Source organism: Hippopotamus amphibius, chromosome 16, assembly GCF_030028045.1.
Source record: "Hippopotamus amphibius kiboko isolate mHipAmp2 chromosome 16, mHipAmp2.hap2, whole genome shotgun sequence".
Lineage (NCBI taxonomy): Eukaryota > Metazoa > Chordata > Mammalia > Artiodactyla > Hippopotamidae > Hippopotamus > Hippopotamus amphibius.
This window is the reverse complement of record NC_080201.1, coordinates 36,015,117-36,034,224: the sequence shown is the minus strand read 5'-3', so window position 1 is coordinate 36,034,224 and position 19,108 is coordinate 36,015,117. Positions and strand designations below refer to the sequence as shown.

At 45.3% G+C, this 19,108-nt stretch overlaps 1 non-coding gene across 1 annotated transcript; it reads right to left on the bottom strand.

Annotated features, from left to right (window-relative positions):
* Positions 1-1,355: 1,355 nt before the first annotated feature.
* Positions 1,356-1,462, bottom strand: LOC130839436 (U6 spliceosomal RNA). Its single transcript, XR_009049835.1, has one exon. It is a non-coding gene; the product is annotated as a U6 spliceosomal RNA (small nuclear RNA).
* Positions 1,463-19,108: the final 17,646 nt, after the last annotated feature.

Genomic DNA, 19,108 nt, shown 5'->3' with positions numbered 1-19,108 from the left:
ATAGCCAAGACATGGAAGCAACCTAAATGTCCATCAACAGATGAATGGATAAAGAAGATGTGGTACACATATACAATGGACTACTACTCAGCCATAAAAAAGAATAAAATAATGTCATTTGCAGCAACATAGATGGACCTAGAGACCATCATACTAAGTGAAGTAAGTCAGACAAAGATAAATATCACATGATATCACTTATTTGTGGAATCTAAAAAATAATACAAATGAACTTATTTACAAAACAGAAACAGACTCACAGACATGGAAAACAAACTTATGATTACCAAAAGGGAAAGGTCGAGGGAGGGTAAACTAGGAGTATGGGATTAGCAGATACAAACTACTATATATAAAATAGATAAACAACAAGTTTCTACTGTATAGCTCAGGGAACTATATTCAGTATCTTGTAAACAGTAATGGAAAAGAAAATGAGGAAGAATATATATATATATATAACTGAATCACTTTGCTGTACAACACAAACTAGCATTATAAATAAACTATACTTCAATTTAAAAAGAAAACAGTTCCAATTCCCTGACTCCAATAAATATCACCTACACTCTCCAGAGATGTTAACTGCTGCTCCTGTGTGGTCAAAAAATTTTTACTTCTTAAAATTTTTAAATAAATTCTAAATATAAGTGCAACTCAGACATATGGTAAAAATGTAGATGACACAAGAAAGTAAATCATGAATACTACACACCTCTCTTCTCTCACCTTCCCTAACCACACAGCCCCACTCCTTCAGAATTTTGTTCCCTGTGGAAATCAATCATTTCTTATGGTCTTTACTAGCCCACAAATGTATACATTCTTAAAATGTATACAAATGGGGTTATAATATAGGCACAGCTCTGCATCTTGCCCTTTCACTTAATAATATTTCATAGAGTCTGCATACTAGTACATATAAAGCTATTGGATCTATTGCAACGGACATACTATCAATTCTAACATTTTTAAAGGCTACCGCTTATTTCCAATTCTCTTACATTTTTCATTTAATTCTCCTCTTTTTTTTAATGGACTCACCATGCCTTATTTAACCACTTGGCACTTGATGACTGCCCCAGTTTTGGGGGGCACAAAGAATGAGCATTTTGAGCGTGTGTTTTGGAGAGTACATCCTTAGGATAAATCCTACGGATGTTTTGAAGTTATGCATGGGTATTTAAAAAAAATAAAATTCCCTTATCACATGCTTCTGTGTTTACCCTCAAGATGAGGACGTGCTTTGTTGGAGACAATGATAATGTCACTGTTGGTGGGGGTGGGGAGTGCGGGGATGGGATGGGGAGTGGGGGGAAGGTGCACCAAGAGTTTTTTTTTTTTTTTTTTTTTTTTAAAATATGGAACGCTTCACGAATTTGCGTGTCATCCTTGCGCAGGGGCCATGCTAATCTTCTCTGTATCGTTCCAATTTTAGTATATGTGCTGCCGAAGCGAGCACTGCACCAAGAGTTTTGATTGTATGTGCGTTGTGAGGAAATGCTTGCTGAGTCCTATCCCCATACAGCAGTGGGGGCTCAGAAGCAGGCACGGTGTGGACAACCCAAAGAATGATTCATTTTTGGGTAGCCAGTCGATCTCTGCTTCTGTAAACTTGGAGGGATTTAAGAGCTAGTGATGGCTAATGACAAAGCTAGCCCATGGTTCGTAAACAAGTCACTAATTGGCCTCTGTGCCTCTCGCTGCTCTCTGGCAGTAAGATGTGACCTGGACACGCTTTTTCTAGTTCTCTGGTCGGCAGGTCACTCCGCAATGCAAGTCTCTTCTCATGTAGGGTGAGACCCAGGGGCATGGCGCGTGGCACACATGAATAGCTATAGGTAACATTTATCCCATATTTATTACGTGCCGGACACTGTTTTAAGTGCTTTATGTGAATTAACACATTTAATTCTTGGGACAAAGCTGTAGTGTAGGTACAATTATTATCCATGTTTACATAAGAGGGAACTGTGGTGCGCGTTGTTGCTGTTCAACAGATTGTTTTCCGGTTTTCCTTCTAAGCACATGGTGAGTTTGCCTATTCCTGCCCACTTGGAAGTTAGGGATAGCCAGGGGAGTTGCTTTGACTAAAAAAAATGTGAGTGTAAGTGTTGTGTATCTCTTCCAGGTGGAAACTTTAAAAACCAGTGAGTGGTTGGTTTCTTTTCCTCTGTCACAGAGACTGGAAATGCTCTGTATGTCAGGTACTCTGTCAGTCAGGTCTCAAAGTGAGGACGGTGTGTAGCAGAACCCCCAGACAACCCATGACAGATGAGGAGGGTGAGTACAAAATAAATTTTATTATGTTTAATCACTGCGGTTCTGGGATTGTTTGTTATAATAGGGTCATCTCTCCTATCCTAACTGACACAGGAACTGAAATCAGAGAGATTGTTTCTCAAGGTCACACAGCTAATAAGTGGAAGAACTAGATTTGAACCCAGATACTCTGGCTGCGTGCCTTTCCCGCTCTGGCATTTGGCATACCTGCTTAATGACTCCAAGCTGGAACTTAAAGAGCAGAATCAAAAGCTCTTTCTAAAATTCTGAGTATCTTTGGGACTAGGGCTCCAGAATGTCAGGTTGACGGGGACCTCATCATTTGGGCTTTTCAAGTTGAAAGTGACAGAAACTCAAGTTAAACTGGTGTTTTATGTGCATATGTCTAAATAGTCTAGGGCTAGAATTGGCTTAAGAACCAGGGCTTCAGACAATTCTTCAGGACACTGTATCCCCACCACTTTACTCTGCTTTCATCTGTGTTGGCTTCAATCTTAGGCAGCCTCCCGCTTTAGGGGAGCAAGTGCCCCAGAAGGGATGCATTTTTGTTCTGCCCAGCTCACAGGGAGCTTTTAGGGATTTGATGAGATGATGTGTATGAAAGTGATTGTGAAGGAAAAGAAGCATAAACATTGGTGTTTAGCTGGTCAGTGTTAGCTGATAAGAGTTTAAGTGCTTCCCCTGTCATTAGAGAGAGGAAGAATGAATGGCCCAGGAGGTAGGCCCTGCCGCAGGGATCAGAGCTGAGGTTCCAGCACACAGAACCCAAAGGGGCTATTACACTGCAGCCAGAGAGGCAGGAACCAGCACCCATGGAGCAAGGTCATGGCAGAAGGCACGGTATGGGCAATGGCAGCAGCTGTGAATTTGAACCACGGCTCCTGGGTACGGCAAGCACCAGCTGGGGGTCTCCTCAGGTTAAGACCTTCCTTCTCTAGGACTGGTGTTCCTTTCCCAAAGGGGAGCCCCAGTGGGCCTGTCTGTATGACAGGACCCTAATTCGTCTGGGGAGGGGAATATGTGACCAAGCTGAGTCCATCAGCTTCTCTCCCCTGGGAATACAACACTTGAGGCAGGGACTCAGAAGTTTTGGCATGATCATTCTTTTATTTGTAAAACTTTATTGAGCATCTGCTAAATGCCTAATGTTGTCCTAGGTACTGGGGATTCAGATCATTTTTTCTATGTCAACGTAGATTTTAAAAGATAGATTTATAAGGACACAAATAAATATAAAGATATTTTCAGATGATAACTGCTATAAAAGGGGATGCGACAAAGAGTGACCAGGTAATCAGGGAAGGCTTCTCTGAGAAGGGTCATTGAAGCTAAGTCCCAGATAAGAGCTTATTCATGGGAAGAGGTGGGAAAGCGGATTCCTAACAGGAGGGATAGAAAGTACCCTAAGGTGGAAAAACTTGCCATTACAGAGGGTCAGAAGGAAAGCCAGTGTGGCTGGTGAGCAAGGGGTGAGTGATAATAGGTGAGTCTGGAGAGGTCCACAGGGGCTGGATCATGCGAGGCCTTGATGGACATAGAAAAGGGCTCAGCTTTTATCTTGCATGCTCTAGACAGCTGGATCTGGGTCCTGTTAAGGCCAGAGCCCTAGGGAGAAGGGCTGTCACGACAGCGTAGATCCCTGGAGCTGTCCAGGGTCCTACCCTCCCAGAGCTTTGGCTCCTCCGCACTGCCTAACAGAGTGAACCAGGCCCCCTGCCTCTCAACATCCTCTGTCACACTATCCTCATTTAGGGAAAATGTCAGCTAGAGCTAGCTTCTGCAGGAGCTAGCTTATATTTCCTTCTGCTGAAAGCACCTTGTCTAAAGATCTTGTCTAAATGTGTCTTTGATCAGCTTCCATTCAGAGTCGGGATGGGAATTTTGTGCAAGTGATCTATTGAGGGAGCATGTTCAGAAGAAACTTGTAATGGAGGGAGGAGGGCAGGATAAGGTAGGGGAAGAAGCAAAGATGTGGTTTCAGCTGACATCTAGCTTCAGCCTGATCCCTCTGAAGGCCCTGGAGCATGAATAAATCTACCGAGTTGTAGTGTCTTGAGGCAAGGTGACCAGGTTTTATATCCCCATGCCAGTCGCTGCCACCAGGCCCCCAGGCTTCTCTGGGTGAGGTGGTTCCCATCAATCAAGGGCAATTCTCTGGAGGAAGGTGCAGCTGTGAGCCCTTAGCAGCCCAAAAATGTGGTGTACATGGTTTGTAATTGGTCCGGTGATGGGGATTTGGGTAGGGCACCAACAGCACCTTACATAAAGGGCGTGGTGTATTTCCTTGGAGAGAAGCTTGAGGCTGGATCAAAGACGCAGGTAGATATGGAGGAGATGCTCCAGACCCTGGCTGCAGAGGCCAGTTAATCCCCAAACTCTACCTGTTGGTGAGCTATGGGTGATATCGAACTTTCTGCCCTGGTTAGGACTGGAATAAAGAGAGTGCACATCTGAAAATGCCCTTCCTAGACCATAACCTGTGCTAAAGACTCTGTAAATGACTTCATCTGTGCTGCTGGCCAGACTGCCATGGCGTGAGGCTCACTCTCCCCATTTTACAGATGGGGTCATTGAGGATCAGAGAGTTTATGTAACTGTCCTCAAGTTACTGTTAGTTGGTGGGATTTGACTGGCTCTAGACCTGGACCATGACAGCATCCACAGGAGTGGCGCTGAGAAAGGTAGGTAGGAAGGATAATCTCATTTGGTGGGGTTCTCTGGGGCCAGCCTCATCTTGGGGCATTTCCATCCCACCTGGAAAGCACTCCAGGCTGCGGTTTCTCACTTTCTTTGTTCTTATTTATCTTTCTCTCAGGCTGAGGAACCCAAATTACATTTCTTTCCAGCTCCCAGAGATGCCACATTTCTCTTCTCAGCCCATTTCTCATCCTCCTCTCTCCCTCCAGCAACTACAGAGCCCAGCATCAGCATGTAAGGTGCACAGTAACAGCTACGATAGGAGCTCTGGCTCACAGCTCATTTCTGCCAGGTCCTGCAAGACCTTAGTTGTGACCATAGAGCCATTTTCAGGGAAGATTTTGGCTGATGGGTGGTATGGGTGGCTCAGGGTTTTCCGTTAGTAGGCCAATTCCACAATTTTTACCATATGTTTATAAAGTCTGGGCTGTCCTTTACTTACTTAAAAAATTGACTCATATTTATTACCTAAAGATATTTATTTTATAAAAAGACTTTATGACCACTACCATCAATAGAAAATAGCACTTACTTGTGATAACTACATAACTTTAAAAATTATTAAAATGTCTAACAATTAAAATCATTTTGTGGATCAACTGCAGTATATGTTTGACAGTTTAGGAAACACTAGCATAGTTGGAAGAGTACAGGATTAGTTGTCATGAAATTGGATCCTGGTTCAAACTCTTCTATTGACATAACAACAACAGTAGCAAGAATAAGAATAATGTTCAACATTTATGGAGCATATATGAGGAGTTAAGCATTGTGTTAAATACTTTCTACACATTGTTTCATTTAATCTTCACATTCTTAGTTTGGGGTCCCAAGGAGCAGTCCCTAAGATGAGGATTCATGTGCAGTGATATTTTAAGGAACTGCTCTTGGGAGAAGCAGTAAGGGAGGGGCAATCTCTGGGGTATGCTTTGGTTTTAGGAAACCGGGGGAAAGTATTACCAGCAGGGAATATTCTCTGTGCTCTTCTGGTTATAGCAAAAAGGTATCTCCTTTAGTCAGGTATCTTTCCATCTTTGTCAGAGACCCAAGTCAATACGGCTTAATCTAAAGGAATTATTGCCTCAGTTTAACTAAAAATTCCAAGAGTAGCTTCAGGCAAGGCTGAATGTCCTCAGAGTGAGTTGCATCTCTGATCTCAGCTGTTGTTAATAATGTTGGATCCTCCCACCATGCAGGTTTTCCCTGCATAGTGGCTCCAGGCTTACCTCAAGCAACATTATAACCGCAGAGGAAGGAGAGAAGTTCTTCAAAACTTCAAAGTCCTCAAAAAGCCCTAGGGAAGGCTCTCATTGGCCCAGTGTAAGTCACATGACTACCCCTGAAGCAATCATTCTGACCAGGAGGTGTGCTCTGATTGGCTAGCCTTGGTCACATGCCTATCCCTGGCTGCTGAGGAATGGGGAGTAGTCAGCTCCGTAGTCAGGCTCCTGTGAACCCCACGCACTGAGATTGGGGAACAGAGACCTACCTAAAAGAGAGGCTGGCCAGCAGAAAACAAATGTCCAGCTCCACCTGTCTACGCACTGAGCCAGGTTTGCTCTGCAGGTCAGGGGAGAAGTGCAGAGGACAGCAACGAGCCGCACACTTTTAAATGTGCTGACGGTGTTCCGGGAGGAGGTTCCCACTGGCAGCCCGGAATGCAATCAACTTGCGGCTTTTGCCAACCCCAGCACCTGTCATATTTCATCTTCTTTTAAATAACTTCGAGGATATGAAAGTCATAAAAGTAAACCCAGGTAAGGTCAGAAGTCGCGGGCTCCTCTGTGCGGAGGGCTGTCTCTTTTTGGCTCTTGCGCACATTTGCATGGCCCCATTGGAGCTGAGCACAGCCCCAGTAGATATTCAAATTAGGCTCCTGGGTCTGAGTGGAAATAAATCACAACTGCTTGCCCGCCCCCAGGACGTACTCAAAATAAAAAAGTACAGTGGCGATTACCTTCTTCATAATTGTTATGTATTTCTTTGACCTCACAGCAGCTAAAGTTGGCTTTCAAAGAAAAAAAATGTTTCTGAGCAGCAGAGGAACATTTTAATGAACACCACAGGGTTTACTGATCACCGTTAATGAGTGAAAAAGGAGAGTCCTGCAGGAACCTTCTGTCTATCTTTAGAAAGCAGCCCTGGATGATGGAGGGATGGAGGGTGATGAAGGTGTGCGGCGAGTCTGCAGACTAGGAGACAAATGCGTCATGTCTTTAAGGCTGTCGGTAATGGACACTTCAGGAACCGCCAAAACCCTTTTGCACCTTTGTTTGTGCCCTCCCCTTTCAATAGCGGCAGTTAAGCCGAGATTTACTGACTTCTATTAAGAGTCGCAGCAGAAATATTCAAAGAAATGAAACTCAACAGAAACTTTTCAGTCTCTCTGGGGCTCTTCACCCACCAAGATGCTTGATGGGAAAGGGCCATGCTTGCCGGTACACATTCTGTGTGTGTGTGTGTGTGTGTGTGTATACACACGTGTGTGTGTGCATGTGTGTCCATGGCCTTGGTCTCTGCACCAGAGCTGGTGATCAGTTTTGCTATTAAAAGTCACTGACCTGCACTCCTGAAATCAAGTGGAAGCCCAGGGAAGTAAAAAGCACTTTAACATAGCCAGCTTGTTTGCATCTAGAAATGAGAACATTCTCCTTGTTAGCTTATTAAAATTAAGAGCAGGGAAAAGAACAGTCCATTAACTACACATAATAAATGACACAAAATATGCTTCAGTTTTATGTTAGAACTGAAGGGAATGACGGTGACAGAGACAGATGGGAAAAGTTACACCTAGAGATGCACTTGAAATAAGCCAAGGACCACAGATAGGTGAAGAAGCAATGATTCATTGAACGCTTTTAAAGGGCAAGGGCCTTCACACTGATCACCTTACTAGTGTTCCCTAACCCAGGGGCAGAGAGCAAGTCCCCTTTATACAGATTAGGACAATGAGGTTTGGGAAGGTTAAGAGATCTACTCAAGACCACACTGTTGGGAAGTGAAAGGGCTGTGATCCACCCCAGGCAGCTCGACTCCAAGGCCTTTGCTCTGTACCACATCTGGACCCCTTGTCTATTTAGAATATTGCTGTACAAGGGATTATGTATGTATGTGTATGAGTGTGCGTAATAATTTCAAAAAATCATATATAAATTTTGTTTTGTCTTGAATGGTTAATATACTCACATGGTACAATCAAAGCAGTATAACAAGATTACCATGAGAGATCTCTGTTACTCTGGGGATCCTGTGGCACGCCCCCAACTTTGCTATGGTCTTCCCCTGTGTTGGAGGCCTCCCTGCTCTTCTCTCTCTAGTGGGATGCTGTGTTGCATCACACTGGATTCCTGGTGGGAAAGGAAGCTGTTCCCCTCTCATGCTTCTCTGGCCAGGACAGAGTTCCTGGGGGCAGGGTGGGGGGTGGGTGGTGGTGGCAATGAGGATGTCTCTAACACCTATACGATGCTTGTTACTCTCTCCTTTGTAACTAAGAAGAAACAAGTCTTAGGTGCAGAGCTTTCAGCCACCAACACTTAACTGGGATTTAACAACTCTGGAGTGTTTAAAAATGCATTTTTGTGATTGCTTTCTTTGTGGTGGCAATATTAGTTTTTCCATATCATTAGTGAGACGAAGTTACCTTTTGGAACTAATTTATTTCCAAATAAGACAATTTAAAAGAAGAACATAAGTAAACAATCATACAGGTGGTACGAGGAAATGCCAAAATTGTGAGATGGAGATGCCAGTAGTTAACGGTTGGAAAATGCCGCCTTCAGCTTTAGAGTTTAGAGCCAAGTTCAAAGGACACCTTGTTCATGGGGCCTTACTTGATCTTGTTCCCTCCAGTGTTACCACCTCTCCCATGTCTCTTAAGAGCTTTCAGCTTCACACTGTATTTTCATTGGCCCCGTATCCTTCAGCCTGAGTCTTTTTATCCCGATTAGGAAAGCACTCAGTTCTTTCGATCCTTATTCAGATGACATGGTTTTGGATTCTACTCTGTTTTAATCACCATCTTCTGGGTGAAGATCACCTTGTCAATGTTCTTTGAAATCTGATACTTCAGTGTAGCTCCTGTGGTCCCCTCTGTTGATGTAACCCAAGATTGTATGTATGTGTCAGATGCAAACTTTTTCCCTCAGTAAAGATAGAGTCATGTTATACGAACTGTTTTGTAGCCTGCTTTTTTTCCCTTTAATTACACATCACAAGGATCTTTTCAAAGCAACAAATATACGTCTGCTATGTCATTGTTAATGGCTGCATGATAACCTGTTGAGTGGATGTGCCCTGATTTACTTAAACAGGCCACTGGTTTTTTCCAAAACGTCCCCAACTACGAACCATATTATAATGAACTCAAGCCATAATTGCTGGCAAACCATTTTCATTATGTCCTGGAGGGGTTTCCCTGGGATCCCTTCTCATGCAATCGGCCAGCCTTTCCTGAGCCCCTCTCCTCTGTGCCAGGCATGGTCTCAGAGGCTGGAGATGGACACACAGGCCGATCATTACAGTACTGGGTGCTGGACGGGATTCACTGGGGTATGTGAGTAGGGAGGGACCACTGGCTAATTCTGTCTCAAGAAAGTTGAGGATGGTTTCACACAGACGGGGGTGGGGGAACGCTCAACTCAGAGTCTGAAGAATAAGTGGGAATCAGTTTGGAAAGAGTGAATTCAGCTGTTGGCCCTGTTGAAGCTACTCTGAACATCCCACCAAACTCTTGAACAAGTCAGATCACCTGAAACAGCTCAAGTCCTTGGGCCATGGCTTTTGAGAAAAGATTGATTCCGTTGGCCATCTTTATTTACTCTTCCTGGGAACCATGGTCCTGACCTTTCAGTGGTCAAGGTCCTTAGGGACAGATTGAAGCCCTGGGCAGTGTGGAGGTAATTACTGAACCATCCCAGTGATATAGAACCGGTTTTTACTGACCCCTCCACACTTCCAGCCTGCTCACCGTGTGCCATCTCCCCCAAGCCCATCTCATTGGCTCTGCCTGTTTACATGACTGACAGGCCACTTATTACTCCTGCCTGCCCCTGCCTGGCCCCACTGGAGGCTGTTATTAGCTCTTTACCTGGGTGGGTTTGGGCTCAGAAAACACCTCTCCTTAAGGCAATCTCAAGATTATGTTTTCTCACCTGAAATAAGTGGCATGTTTATTGTTTTTGAAGGAAAGAAAAAAATCTCATAATTGAAGTAAAAGAAGACCATGCTTCTGGATTTTCAAAAGTGTATCTCAGGGCAGGCAGACTGTTCACCCACCTTGGGGACTGTGTTCTGAGTAAGAGTGTGGAGTCCTGCAACTATAACTCACTCCTAAAGGACTCTCGCCAGAGCCCTCATTTGTTAAAATGTCCACCTAATGGTTATGGAAAATGCACCTGCAAATTGCTACCTCATTGGGTTGAAAAGCTCTTAAAATTCTGGACCTTCATCAAAAGCCCTCACTTCTCCTAAAGCAATAACACTTGCCTGGAAAAAACATCCTCCATGAACCCCTTCACTATAAAGCAGAAAGTCGGATGGAGATGGTTTACAGCAAATTGACAAACTGAGCTAAACTTTATTTAATTTAATTTCAGAAAGGATGGATCTGGAAATAACATTGCTGGTTTCATGTGCTGGAAAAATCGATGCTATGATTTTTTATCTTCTTACTTTCTACTCCCTTGCCAGGGGCTGGTATAATAAGTCATTTGGACCTGCCAAACAAATAACCAGCCTGACACCCCTGGGGCTCATCACTGCCACCCCCCAGGGCTCCGGTGATGGACAGGCCGGAGGACTCCAGCTCTTCCTTTAGCTAGGAGCGCCCATTCACATTTGACTAGGCTTTTCCCCTCAAAGGAAATAATAATAGCATGGTGTTTGCTTCTGTGGGTCAGGTACCGTTCAAGTATTTTACATGCACTATCTCAGTGAACCCTCACTATTCTCTGAATTAGATACATTGAAAAAAAAACTCAATTTCAGAGATTCACAGGGAAGAAACACTGCTTGCACATGAGGAGCCAGGATTCGAATCCGGGTGGGTTGATTTCAGAACTCCGCTATTAACAGGTGAGATGAGCAGGTGGAGGTGTGTGGGTGCCACCAGGGCAGAGCTGTCCACTTACTGCACACTGTGCTGGGAGTGGGCAGAGATGGGGCCCGCCAGGGTGATCAGCCGGGGTCCAGTTGTCCTCCAACTTCGCCGAGATGAATTTATCTGACAGATACTGTTCTTTGTGCAAGGAAAAAAGGGTAAAAAGGCCCACTACTTAGGGAATTTTCCTTTGTCCCTAGGGAAGCCCAGGGAGGCTGCAAGTGTCTCTCTTCTCCCTGGAGCTCTCCGTCTCCAAGACAACCGTCAGGCTGAGTGGAGAAGAGCCCTGCCCGCTGGGAGGCCGCGTCCAGGCATACACCGGGGAGCTAAGCACAGGCAGGCTGGCTGGACCCAGCTGAAGGACTGGGGCCTTCACAGGGGCCTGACCTCCCTCCCCAGCTTTAATTTGGCACAGAGAATCCCCCAAATGAGTGGGCTCCAAAATCCAGCCTCAGATTTGAGCTTTGTTTGGAAGCCAGCAAGAGTCAGCTCACCAAAAATCAATCTATCAAACAAGCAACACACCAATTACCACTTCATCTGATAACTGAAGAATTTGTCAAAGTTTTGTTCTGTCCTGCCTCGTCCCTACAGACTGTAAAACCCTACAGCAACTGAGCCAGGGCAGTTCTCCTTAGTTATTTTTCTACCAAAAATTAGAATGGGGCATTCTTCTGCAAAGGCTGGGAAGACTGGGTGTGCTTAAGGAAAAGCCCATTTGCTTTCAGAAACACCAGGAGGACTGGGGGCAAATTATAATTTCCCATCAACAAAACGTCCACGAGGGCAGTAAATTGGCAATTTGATGAGTTGCCTTATCTGCAGGGTGGACCAAATCTCTCATGCTTGAGTTCCGGCCCTGAGCTCCTGAGTTTCTCTTCTGAACCCTGTCCTGTGAGGCAGCTGGAGGGGGATTTGATCTCACAGAGCAAGAGCCCCAAGACAATGACCTGAGTGCAAAGGCGAGCACTTTCTCAGGAGGGACTCCAGTTCTCCCAGATATAAAACTGGGGAGTTGGGTTGGGGGAGTCTACAAACGAGGGCCTGTTTATATTCCATGATTGCAAATTCTTTGATTCCAATTTTATGATTCCAAATTCCTCCTACAGCATGTTAAACAAGAAAATGACAAAGCGAGACAAGTACTTTGGGGGTTAAAAGCACTGGATGAACAGATGCTGGTTTACTAGCCATGGTGCGGGGCAGGGCTTCGTAAACTTTTTCTGTAAAGGACCCGATAATAAATGTTTTCGGCTTTGTGTTGAAACTACTCAACCCTGCTGTTGTAGCAGAAGCAGCCAGAGACAATATGTAGATGATGAACGCCACCATGTTCCAATAAAACTTTATTTATAGACACTGCAATTTAAATTTCGTGTGTCATGGCATGTTTTATTTTTGTTTCGATATTTTTCAATCATTTAAAAATGTCAAGCCATTTTTAGTTTATAGGCTGTTCAAAAACAAGCAGTGGGCCAGATTTGGCCTCTGGGAGACGGTTTGCTGACCCCTGGTGTAAAGATCTCAGAGCAGCAGGTATCCTAAATTCCTAGCCCTTGGACACCTGATGCCATCGGCTGGCCGTCTGCCTGGCCCCTGCTTGGCTGGCAGTGGCAAATGGCAGCCCCAGGTGGTGAAGCATCGATCCTTGGCCCAGCCCAGCTGGTGTGGTCTCTTCCCCAGTGTCAATGCCAAACCCCACCCCTACCCCACCACCCCTGGGTTGCTCACCTTAAACATCAATATGGAGAAAAGGGTTTCCTTTGACTCTCCTCTTTCTGGTTCTGATCTTGTCTCAATTTGTAAGGAGTATTTTTTTCATTGGAACTGCTGACATTTTTGAGTTTTCTCTCTGGACCAAAAAGTTTCCAAAAAAAAAAAAAGAAGAAGAAAGAAAAAGAAGAACTGCAGTTACCCCACACCAAAGTATGTGTGGCCCCCAGAGTTGCCGAGTTTCAGCAATAACCAAACTGCCTCCACCGTCCCCTGGGCTGAGCCCCTTCCTTATCTCTTTGACTTGAGCATCTCCAATGACAGTGAACTCACTACCCAAATTGCTGGGGGCTCTGAAAGCACTTCCCCAAGTCTGCTGACATCCATCCCCCAGCACCTCATATACATCATGGACTTTTGCCTTTAGAAGACATGGAACTTCTCACACCTGAGAAGTCACCTGAGGGTCCAAGATGAAGCAGCACAAAAATAATTAATTTTCATGCAAGTAACACTTTGCATGGCTAAAAATAACCCAACTGGGCTGAATAATCAACTGGGCTGATCATAAGAAAACAATAATACCCTGTCTCTCCCCTCATTTCTCGTAGTCCTGCTCCTCAGAAGCAGCTGCTTTAATAAGGAAAGTCTAGTTGAAATATATCCTACAAACAGAAAAACTGTATACATCAGAAGTATGTGGCTGATTATTTTTACAAAGATACTCTTGCAATCAGCACCTGGATCCAGAAATGGAGGGTGACCAGCACCCAGATGCCACTATACGCCCCCGACTCAAGGTCACTCACTCTATTGACCATAGGATTAAATTGAAGCAACCACTTTAATGGTTTCTGATTTTAGTTCTGATAGTTTATTCCATATGTCTAAATAATATAATTATACAGTTTTTTCTTATAAATTTATTTATCTGTTGGCTACATTGGGTCTTCGTTGCTGCACATGGGCTTTCTCTAGTTGAGGTGAGCGGGGGCTGCTCTTCATTGTGGTGTGTGAGCTTCTCATTGCGGTGGCTTCTCTTGTTGCAGAGCATGGGCTCTAGGCACGTGGGCTTCAGTAGTTGCAGCACACGGGCTCAATAGTTGTGGCTCATGGGCTCTAGAGCAGAGGCTCAGTAGTTGTGGTGCACGGGCTTAGTTTCTCCATGGTATGTGGGATCTTCCTGGAGCAGGGCTTGAACCTGGGTCCCCTGCATCGGCAGGCGGATTCTGAACCGCTGTGCCACCTAGGAAGTCCTCCCTACAATTGTTTTTTGATTGATCAACTCTGGACACTGTCTTTTGACTTCCTCCTGTGACAGGAGATTTAGCTTCCTTATGCCAGCCTTCACTTTGTATCGCCTCTCCCTCCTCCAAAGAAAATAATTACTATTTTTTCTTACTGATCATCTAGGCAACTTCAGCCATGTTCTAGGACTTCCATTTCTTATTTCATTCATCACAGACAATATCATTTGCTTTTTAATTCCCTTCCGACCTCCTCCACCCATTCAGGTACACTATATTTTTTCTTCTATATTCTTAAATTGGATAACATTTATATTTTGCTCTGTAACTATAGTTTAGCCTGTGTGGTTTGTCTGTAGGTTGATGTAAAATTTGAAACCCAATAAATAGTGTTTAGGTGATTTTTATAATACTGTTTATTGTGGAACCAAGCAGTATCCTAGAGTTACAATCCATAGGTTCAATGTCATGCCTCCTGAACCACTCCTGGAAGAATATTCCTGGAGTCTGCAGCCCCATTTTACTTATTTTCACATTAATCCTATGGTCAGTGGAAGAAAGAGGGCATGATATTAAGGCCCATGAATGTCAAGAAGGCAGCCGGAAGTGTTCGGTTTTAGTGATACCAGGGTAAAACACACGTGTTGTCCTGCTTGGTGGTGGTCCTGTGTTCTGTTGTTATTAAAATCACCTCCATTCACAGTGTTTACCTTTACTCAGAGATCTCTGAAGGGCTGGTGCTCCAAAGGAGAGGCAGCATTTGTCTTTAAGATGAGGGTGGTGTCAAAAGCCTACGTGTTCTTAAACGCAGGTAGTCATAAAATCAGTAGTTAATTGATTTATGTGAACACTCAGTTTTAGGAGAAAGGTGGCTCTGAGTGAAAAATACAATATGTGGAAGGGTTTAATTTTTTTTGGATTACCCTTTACCAGGTAGCGTGTAATTGCATATTAGTAATCGGAGTCCTTCAAGCAGAATCTCAAACAAAGGATTAGTGGGAAGGAAGATGGAAGAATGCTGACTTCACAATAACTCACTGCCTTCCTAACGTGATTATATAAATAAATTCAAGCAATATTTTCCAAGATGCTGGAGCCTGATCATAAAGGCATGAGGGGGCCCAGGGCCTCCGTATGGCCCCTGGTTGGCGGGCAGTAACTGATTGCTGTGGTAGGGAAGGGCAGTCCCCAGGTGGTGAAATATCCAATATCTCTGAATTATCTGTCAGCACTCAGAAATTATTGAAGACAGGCCGACTTCTCCAGTGGGGAGCAGGAACATCTTGGCTTCATTTGGCTAAACAATGGGGTTAAAATGGAAACGCCCCCCTGTGACCTCCCAGCAGCCCATGTGGGCGCTTCAGCTAGCTGTCAGTGATGGGAGCCATGCAGGGCTGGCTCTGGACACTGCTAACTTCTTGACCCTAGGAGTCAAGGAATCCTCGGAGCTGAATTTCAGGCTCCCATCTCGCGCCAGCAGGGGATTAGCTAATCCATTCTGTTTTGTTCTTCCGTGCATACCCACAAAGGCGGCAGGCACAATGGACAGAGATCTGGATGACACATCAGAGAGCAGTGACATGCTGTCAGCAGGGTTTGCCACAAAGTCTTTGAATCGCTGTTTTCACTTAAGCCCAGGCACTGCATTGGAGGCCTTAGTTATTCCATTTGCTGGGCTGAGCAAGAAACCAGGGTAACAGAACAAACCACTTTCCTCCTGGTCCTCCCAGAGCTTTGTCCAGTTGTGTAAGAGAAAGATTGTGATCAAAAACGCTTTGCAGCCACTCTCAGCGGAGTCTTTAAATTCTGGTCACAAGAAACTTTAGTTGCATGAATGCTCTATGGGAGGTGTAATGTCATACTAGGTGTAGGGCACCTGGGCGGTGGGTATCACCACTAAGCCTTGAGGATGGGAATGATAAAGTAGCTAAACCAGTAGCTTACTAGTTATATGCTTTGAGCACATAACTAGTAAGCTATGGATCAAGTGAAACAATGGATGAAAAAATCCTTTGCAGGCTTTATGCAAAGAAGGGGGTTGCTTCTACCTTTTTAGCTGTGCTCATTGGCTTATAGGCTGAGTGTCAGTTAGAGGAGTTCCCTTGGGGCCCCAATGAACTTGACATTGCTTTGGCTTTCTTCATCCAGTTCTCTGCCTGGAATGTTGCTGTCGCTTCACTGCCTGTCTGACTTCAACCAACCCATCACATTTCCTTGGTCTTTGTGAACATCCTTTTCTCCTACTGCCTGGTCCATGTGTGGGTCCCCAACAGAGTGCCAGATGATGGGGGTGGCGCCAGAGAGGGGCCCAGAGGAAGCTGGTAGGTGTGGCTCTGCCAGTCTTCTATGATGAATATAAAGCATCACATGTCTGAGAACTCCTTGAGGACAGAGATGGAGATGTATAACTGAACTGTTGGGCCATCCATTCATTTAAATTAGATGTCATTAATGGAGGACTTCTGAGCCCACCCTGCACTTGCATGAGGCTGAGTTCTCCTTATATTTGTGCCCTTGGCCCTTCACTTGTCTTCCCCCAGTCCCAGCTCTGCGTTTAGGTGCCAGGCCTAGTGGAGAATTCAGAGACAAATAATAAGGCGTACCTGTTGCTATCTATTAAGAGGGACAAAGCAAGAATATAAACATCAATAAAAAGAAATTTTCGTATAGTCATTTGTGTAGCAAATATTTACTGACTTCTTCTGTGCACATTGCTAGACACTGTGGATTCAGGATGGGACCAGGTCACTGTGATGCCCTTGCTGAGCTCACAGCCCAGTGGAGGACACATCTGTGGACAGTTACAGTCGAGTGTGATGGGGACCATGATAGGAGATGCAGGGATGTGGGGAACACCGAAGAGACAGGCAGTGCATAATGGAAAGTTGGGAAGGCTTCTCAGAGGAGGTATATCCAGCTGAGACCTGAGAGGTGAGAAGGAGCTGGCCAGATAAGGGGGGGTAGAGAATGATCCAGGCAGAGGCAGCAGGATATACAGAGCACACGTAGGCAACTGAAAATAGTCTGGTATCGCTCCAGCTCACAGTAGGATGGGCAGCGAGGATCGAAAGGGCAACAGGTTGTCTACATGAACCCCCAGAATTACCATATAAGACAGGTACTGTTGTCATCACATCCGTATTACAGATGAGGAAAACGAGATCAGAGAAGCTGGGTAGCTTGTCCAAGTCACAGAGCTAGTAGGGGCTACAACTGAAAAGTTGATCTTGATTGATCAATTTTCAAAGCCCTTGCCTTTAACCATGGGAGCTATGGGAAGGGTTTTCTGCGGGGGTGCTATAGCATGATGGTGAAGAGCATGGTCTAGACTGTCTGCTGCCATCGCTGAGGAGCTGTGTGACTTTGAATGAGTTACTTAACTGTTCTGTGCTTCAGATTCCTCAGCCAAAAAATGGGGATGCTAAGAATATCTACCCCACATGTGTGGGTTTTCTGAGAATCAAATGAGTTAATATTTGTAAAGTTATCTCCTGGACAGTTAATATATGATAAATGCTCAATACATGTTAGCTACTATTGTCAGGCTGGATTGGAAAGGAGAGAGACTAAAACAAAGATCGCGTCTCTGTTTGGAGGCCACTGCAACTGTAGGGCTGACAAGTGTGGTCACAGGGTGAGGGAGAGGGACAGCATGTGGGTGAAATGCCATATTCCCCTTAGGCCGTCAGTCTGGGGGCTGGGGCTTAGCCATCTTCTGCGCTGGGTTTCTTTGTCCCTTTAAGCTGCCCACAGACTGGAGGGGACACGTGCTGCCTGCAGAAAGGTTGGTTGCTCCTGAGAACAATATAGATTTCTTTTGTGAGCTTCAGGAAACCACATCCCAGTGAGTGCTGCAGTATCGACTCGACCTGCTGAGACGTGTGGTTGCCAAGGGCAATGCAATCAGCTTCCTGGCCCATTCCTTCTCCCTGTGGCTTCCAATGACTCTGTTTCCAACCGGGTGGTTTAGGGCCCTGTCACTCCCAGGACTTTCTGTTTTCCTTCCCTGGAGATGGAGAACTAGTGTTAGGATCTGGTCAGAGGTGGGGTGCCTGGAGGGGCCAGCCAGGAACTCCCCGACCTGGGATGAGGAGACAGCTTGTCGAGTGTCCTGGGCCTTCCACAAGGCCAAGGAGCTCCAGCTTCAGTGGCGGAGGGATTTATGGGGTGTTGTGAAAGAGCATCACCGCAATCACCCCCTGGTCCCTCCTCTTCTAGGCCATGGAATCCTCGCCCCTGGTTGGCCATTCCTTTTGGTGACTTGTCCAACTTTTGTCTGTTCATGTGCTAGGGCTTGTGGCAGAAAGAATTCAGAAAAGAGAGGAGGCCTGATGATGGTTGAGGCAGTCAGTGGAGGATTACGGGAAGAGGGGGCATCTTGATGGGAGGTGGGAGGATTGGGGCTGGTTTCTGGGTGGAGAGCACATTGAATCAAGTCTGAGGACTCTGACAGCAGACTCTCCATCTGGTTTTCTCACCACTATAATTCTAGATCCTGGGAGTGGCTCAGGGCAGGAGCTCACCAAATCGATGTAAAATGATGGATCAGTCTCAAGACTGGGAGACTCTGGTTCTTGTTCTGGCTCTATCATTACCTTGTTTTGTGACCTTGACAAGTTACATCCATTCCTAGAACTTGGGGTATGGTCAATGCCACCCAAACCATAAGACCTGAGATAGAGATGGGAGTTGGTCCCCAAAGAAAAATATTGGGGCACCATTATGGGGAGCCAGAGAATGGATGATGGGAAAGACAACCCAAATACATGTGCATGCGTGCGTGTGCGTGCGCGCGCACACACACACACACACACACACACACACACACTCTCTGACTTATTTCAATGGCTCATTCCTCCTCTGATTATTTTCCCAAACCCTTCACAAAAATCTAGCTGCTTACGATAATAACCACGGATCAGTGTGCCTTAGTAAGTTCTGAGTAGAACCCAGAACTGAGGCTTCTCAGTTCAGTGGTGGACCTTCTTGCTCACACACACAGGGAGAGGTCCTTAAAGTTCCTCAGAAGCCTGGAGGTGATTGCCGGGATCAGATAATATTCCAGAGGAGA